This window comes from Monodelphis domestica, chromosome 3 (assembly GCF_027887165.1).
Source record: "Monodelphis domestica isolate mMonDom1 chromosome 3, mMonDom1.pri, whole genome shotgun sequence".
Lineage (NCBI taxonomy): Eukaryota > Metazoa > Chordata > Mammalia > Didelphimorphia > Didelphidae > Monodelphis > Monodelphis domestica.
In genome coordinates, this window is record NC_077229.1 from 522,693,576 (window position 1) to 522,699,575 (window position 6,000).

Below are 6,000 nucleotides of genomic sequence, written 5' to 3' on the forward strand. Positions count from 1 at the left end.
AAAACCAGTAGAATTGCTTGTTGGCTCCAGGAGGGAGGGAGGAGTGGAGGAAAAGTACATGAATCTTGTAACCATGGAAAAATATTCTAAATTAATTAATTAAATAAATATTTTTTAAAAGATTTGGCAAGTTTTCAGATTACTTAAAAAAAGAAAGTCCTCAAGTATGATAAACATAATCTTAAAACTTAAAAAAATACTACACATGAAGAAAAAAAGGATCCACCTCTTTTGTATAAATAATGAATAACCCCTATCATCAGTGGTATGATTTTTAAAATTTATGGTCACAATTCATATGACAGTTTTTTCACTTCAAAATTGACATGAAAGAAATTACTGATATTTTTAGACTCTTACTACCCTACCCCATCCAAATCTTTACTTATCTCCATCTGAACTTTGTAGAAACTACTGTTACTAATAAAGGACAAGCTATGCAATATTTGGACACTCACACTCTATTTTATATTTCTGGGGTCAAATGTCAAAAGATATTTGCAAATTGACCATTTCCTTTTCATCATAAATGGTGCACTATTACATAACTGCCCAAATGAGATTTCTTATTTCATTAAATATCTCTGTTTATCTGCTCTTTATGTGTAGATGCTATTACAATATTTTAGTAATTAAAAAAAAAAAGACTTAAGGCCTGAAAGCTAGGAAAATTATTGTGAGCTCAGTTGTATGATGAAGAGAGCATTTCACTGGAGTTGTGAATAATTCTGGATAGTTGGTTAAATAAAATTAATTCTGGATCACCTGGTTCTAGTCTGGAAGGGTCCCAATATACAGCTACAGAAGGAGAAATTATTTGTATAAACTCACTATTCACCATCTCACCAAACATCACAGAGATTTGAATTGCTCTTGTCAGAGACAAAACAATCCTACTATGTAGAGAAAGACTATGTAGGCTCACTGTGATATTCAAGCAAAGAACCCTTTGATATTCTCTGGAATTGTAGAATATGAATGAAAAATAATGTTGGAAGACGGTTCAGAATGATATGCAGTCTTTGTAGAGTTGAATTTTCCACAAACTACCCCAATGTCTGAGTTAGGACCCTGGATTTTAATTTGACTCGTTTTCTGTAAAAGTTTGTCTTCTACTTTTAACTTCTCTATTGTTATTAAAGAAAATTACATTTCCATTAAGCTCTTGCTAAACATGTTAACCAATTTAAAACACCAGTGTAAATTTAATTAAATAATCTTAAATACATGTACTTCTAACTCAAATGAAGAAATAAAGACCCAGTTGTTCACCTGGAATTGCTTTCTTTATGCTGGAGTTTTACTTTTTTTGTTTTAATTGAAAGTTAATAACCTGGAAAAGGAACACATATTCCTTTGAGATTATATTAAAAATTGTAAAATATGATTAATTTCAAGATTTACAAGTTTGTCTATTTACTCTTTCCTTTGGTCTAAAATGATTCTGTATTCTGTGTATGTAAGCTATGTTGTAGTAATAAGAGCATTACCAATTTACTTCTTGAATTTTAATGTTTTTAAACATATGTTTAAATTTCTCAAGTCACTATTAATCCATTTATATTGCATATACAATTTTTGTATTTCAGGAGGTTATATGAATGATCATTCATTTATGAATATATAAATAGAAATGAACATATCATTATCAGATATGTATCTATATAAGGGAAAAGGGAATATGCATTTAAATAGTGCCTAATATATGCCAAATACTGTGTGGAACACATTATAAGTATTACCTCATTTGATCCTCACAATAAGATTCTATTATTATCTCCATTCTATAGTAAAGTGAGACAAATAAAGGGATTTGACTGGGTACAGTTTTAGATTAATGCAAAAAAGAATTTTTGAATGCCTAATATGTGTTCCAATCCACATTGTGTTAGGAGCTGGGGATATACAGTGACATAATCCCTTCCCAAGGACCTTACATTCTACAGGGAAAAAACAATTTATACCCTAAAAAGCAAACATAAAACATATGCAGTACACAAAGTATTTAAACACTGAAGAGTTTGATTAAATAGTCTAGGCAGGAATACGAAAATAGATGAAAAGTGACTATTATTTCTATCATTATATTTGATATATTTCATATACCAAGCCATTTCTATAAGGGATCACAGCACATGATCCCTTACATAAATTGTTTGGTATATGAAATAACGTGTTTAGCAAATATCATTTTCAGCAGCCAGGATGGCGCATTGCCTGGAGTGGATGTTCAAGAAATACTATTCAATGAATAAATGAATGGAATTTTTGGTGGACAACAATGTTTCAGATTACAAAATGAATGAATACAGAGGAAATTGCCTGAAGTTGTATTTTATAGGCAGTACATGTTGGTTCCTCTGGGAGAAGGACAGAGAGGTATCACAAGCCTTAGGTGAATGACCCAGATTACATATAAGTCATGCCTTACACTCTATAAGTACAGTCTGGGTTAATAGATAAAATTCAACCTCTATTCTCTTTAGAATTCATCCTAGGCATATGTATATTTGAATATTTAGATTCCTCTCTCCTCTTAGCATTCCACTATTCCAATGGTGGGTCAGATTTTGATGGTCTCAATCCATTTGGGGATGTAGGGATGGTCCTTTCCAGATGTTGTTTGGGGGAACTAAAGCTTGAGCTTGTCCTTATTCGCGCTCCACTCTCCTCAGGGTTTTATCAATTCATGGACCTTCCCTGATCCAAGTATATGGGTCCTCCAAGAAATAAACTCTAGAAGTTGACACCTGAATCTGACACTTCTGTAAGAGTTAGAGGGCCTCACCATATACCTTTTTGCTTTGTTCTTTCATTGTTTTTCTATATTACTTTTGAATAAGACATAAACATCCACAGTAATAAGTTTACAATGCTGGCAAAGTTACTGGTTGAATTTACCGACACTAAATTGAATTTAACAAGTAACTGAAAAAAAGGCTTTTAAAAAATAATCATAATAATTTTTGCTTAGATTGCAGTTGGATTTCTAAAATGCAAATGACAAAATGAACTCTTAATTCTTAATTAAATGGCCATAATAAAAAAGAATATTTAACTTAATGTAGTCTAGGATATTGTTTCTAATACATATTCTAATGCACAAATGTATTTACATTGCATTTTATAGATTAAAATAATACATTTTTTAATGTAAAAAACTAATGGAGTTTGAGTTTACATTGATTAAAATAATTCAAGGGAATTTAAAACAATTTAAGGTGTCCTCAGAATCTGAATCCTATCTTGTCTGAACTCATGAATTATTACATTTTTCCAAGAACAACTTATTATTCATTAGTTACAAGTTGGTCTTGATTTTAGAAAATATAATTGTTTATATGTTTTTATATATACGAACACGAGTAACTTCTTCTTATTCTCCCTCCCAATTTTGTTAAAATTTCTATTTTATCACAGATGTAGGAGCTCCTCTAAAACTCAGGAATTAAGGAAAAACAGAATCATAAAAATACCAAATATTAACTTCAGGAAAAAAAATCTGAGAAAATATCAAGGGAGGATTAGCATTTACTGAGTCTGTACTCTATGATATTACAAGTGGTTAATCCCTGAGGACATTGAGATTTCACACATCTGTTAGTTAATCTGAGAGCCAAATGCAAATGATCTAACACTTTAATATGTTGCAGATTTGTGGCCCATCTTAATGCAATGCCACTTCAATATACCAAACTGTTAAAAAGATTATGATGAGACAAAATATATCACTGATATAACTATAAAATTATTATTCATTGTATTTGGGACAGATAAAACCTATTAGAATTGCTTGAGTAAGGAGTGCTTGAAAAGTAAATGGCTTCCAACATCCATTATTTTTTTAATTTTTATTAGCTTCTTTATTTTTCATACAATATACATTTCCTGATAATTTGCATCCCAAAACCCTCTCCATCCTACAGCAAATATATTCAAGTAAAACTAACTGGCATAAAATGAGCATCTGTCAGTGTACATGATATTCAGCAAATCTCATCTTCTATATCTCTTTCAAGATTAATCCCCAATTTATGGAAGATAAAGAAATATTACCTACACTGCTACCAATATATAGTACTGCCTCGTGGTCCATTGTATCTTCTGTATATCTTTAATTCAAGCTAAGCCTTACTAACCTATTTGTGTTCCAAGTTATCTTCTTTTCTCAGCTCCAATTCACTTTGCCTTTCAATTTAATCATAACAAAAATATAAGATTCTTATTTTGTTCGTAAGCTCGCTTATTCACGTTTGGTGTTTTTGGTCATTTACTTTGGGAGTATCTTCTAGATGTTGTGAGATCATACATAGTCTCTCCTTAGAGAAAACATTTGCAAGAAGTAGCAAAAGTTTAATGGAGATTACACACTTAAATGAATAAATAGTTAACTTATCATATAGTTGGGAAATCATAAACTAATATAATAATGATTGAAAAATAGTCTACAGTAAACAAGGCAATGTATCTGGTACAATTGACATTTGGTAGAAAGATAGACATCACAAGTGAATGGGCAATACTGACAATATTTCAGCAAGCTAGTCCTCTCTAAATACTTCATACACACATATAATATTGAAAGGGAGATATTTGGGTTGACAATTTTGAATGTTATCTTTCTGTTTGTATGTTTTTGTAAGTTCTTTTGCTTCTATTAAAAATGAAAACAATCTTTACATGAAATAAAAATTGAGAATATTAAATATGTAGAATTTTAACATGTGTATACTTGTCCCAAAATAATCTAGATGATTCTAGAAATTTCAATACAAAAGGAGAGACTATTTAAATATGTTCCAAATATTCTCCATTTTAACATTATATAGGAAGCTACTCAGAAGAATATTGTCATCTTAATTATTGCATTCTGAATTTTAGTATCTAGTTAATTAATGCCCAAATTATAGAATTCTTGAAAGAATATTTAAAGTGCAAATATATAATAATTAGAATAGAAAACAACATTTAAGCCATAATCAATCATAAGTAAAACCTTTAAAAATGCTGAATCATATGATTTAATTGAAATTTGGTATGTAAATTACGAAGTGATGGAAATTGAGTTGGTGTCCAAAGGATAAAGGATATATGTTTACAAATGTAGTCCTTTAGTCATGGTCTCAATATGAAAATTTATTTTCTTTTAATTTTATAACTAAAATATTCATTTACATATTATTTCCCTTAATTATTTTATTTATAATTGTACAAAAATAAGTGACTTCTAGAGATATTTCAGGGAAAAAAGATACTTGAATAATTTGAAGAGCATCAGAGAGATTATATTATTCTGGAGAAAACTTCACATCCAAAGAATTATCTAAAGATAGGTCAGAGGACAAAGTCAGACTACAAAGATAAAATACAGAAAGGGAGGAAAGAGAAAACAGTCAAGAATGAGGAAATAGAAGAGGCTGACACAATTAGAAATAGAATATAGTCTAATGACTTAATGGACATCTATCTAGAAATATTTTCTTTTATGTTTAACTTACTTTTCTTCATAACTACATAAAAATTCCAACCACAAGTGTCCAAGACCCTCCCTATTCTCCTGGTGTCACAGAAGACATCATTTGGGAGACCAAAATGTTCATACAAATTAAGACATTCATGTTTTCACTTTTTTTTCATTTTTTATTGTCATGAAAAATGCCCATCCATATTGGTAAGAGCAAAGTTATACATAACCAAAAATCCAAAATAAAATAAAAAATACAGATGTCACAGATAACTCCAACAGTTCGTTATTTGGAAGGTGATAGAAATCTCCCTTTTAAATTTTACAAAATTGTAACAGATCATTGCATTGCTAAGAGTAGTCAAGTTTTCACTGATAATCATCATCTAATATTGCTTTTATTATGTACAGTATTCTCCCACTTCTGCTTATTTCACTATGCATCAGTTCTTACAGATATTCCTTGATTTTTCTTAAATTATCTTGTTTATCATTCCTTAAAGCACACTAGTATTCCATTATCATCATTTACCATG